At 46.6% G+C, this 914-nt stretch overlaps 1 protein-coding gene across 1 annotated transcript in view; it reads right to left on the reverse strand.

Annotated features, from left to right (window-relative positions):
* Positions 1 to 914, reverse strand: part of TFAP2D (transcription factor AP-2 delta) — a 52,568-nt gene that overhangs the window by 33,293 nt on the left and 18,361 nt on the right. The window lies entirely within an intron of this gene.

Genomic DNA, 914 nt, shown 5'->3' on the forward strand with positions numbered 1-914 from the left:
GTTAAGTCAATTTTTGAGGATCTACATTTTAGCCTTAGTCACCTGATAAGGGCGGTTTGGTGGGAGCCAGTAATCTAAATCCTTTGTGGATCTAGACCTTAGCCCGTGACTCCCAGTAAAGTACTAATTAGGGCTCCTATCGATGTGCAGCAAGACTTCTCCGACATGCTGGAAATCCAGCATGTCAGAGCAGGCTCAGTTAAGCGAGTCTGCTCCAACACACTGGATTTACAGTACATCCGAGTCTGCCGATTACTCGAGTCTGCAGGGAAAGTAGCGTGCTCCAGCAGCCTCCAGTGTTATGTGTATCAGTGTCCCCACACTGAAAAATGGAGAGAGAGAGCTTTAAACTGAAGCTCGTTCAAGGAGTTTTAGTGCAAAGTGCCCCACCATCATTTCTCAGCGTGGGGACACTAATACACATTATGGTGCTTTTAATTAGCACAGCTCACTAACTAAAGTGCCCATCCCCTGTCTCCCAGAGCACATCTATAGATGCCTTTAACACATGTATAGATGCGCTTGGAGCCCAAAAATGAAAAGGACTTAGGTTTACCTACACGTAAGGATTTACTGAGCCACCTTGATTAAGACACACCCATTTCTGTAGCCGATACTACACATGGGATTGCATCTGGCTGCCTTTGATTCCCTAACCCAAATGATGTGTTCCACATTTACAGCTGGGTTGACTGAGCAAGAGAGCATAAACTCCCACTGCTGGAGCTGTAACGAAACACTGTAAGTGCTCTCCAACCACAGTCCTACTTCTTGGGTAGTAAAATAATCTTCAGCATTAGTATGGAGGTCAGACACTGGCCTTAGGTGACCTCAGTGAGATAGGCTGCAACTTCTGGTATAACTCGAAGCAGAGGGCATTACCTACTCTGCACCATCTATGCCGCTGCCCCAGG

The sequence above is a fragment of the Alligator sinensis genome, unplaced genomic scaffold (genome assembly GCF_000455745.1).
Source record: "Alligator sinensis unplaced genomic scaffold, ASM45574v1 scaffold293_1, whole genome shotgun sequence".
In the NCBI taxonomy this organism is placed as follows: domain Eukaryota; kingdom Metazoa; phylum Chordata; order Crocodylia; family Alligatoridae; genus Alligator; species Alligator sinensis.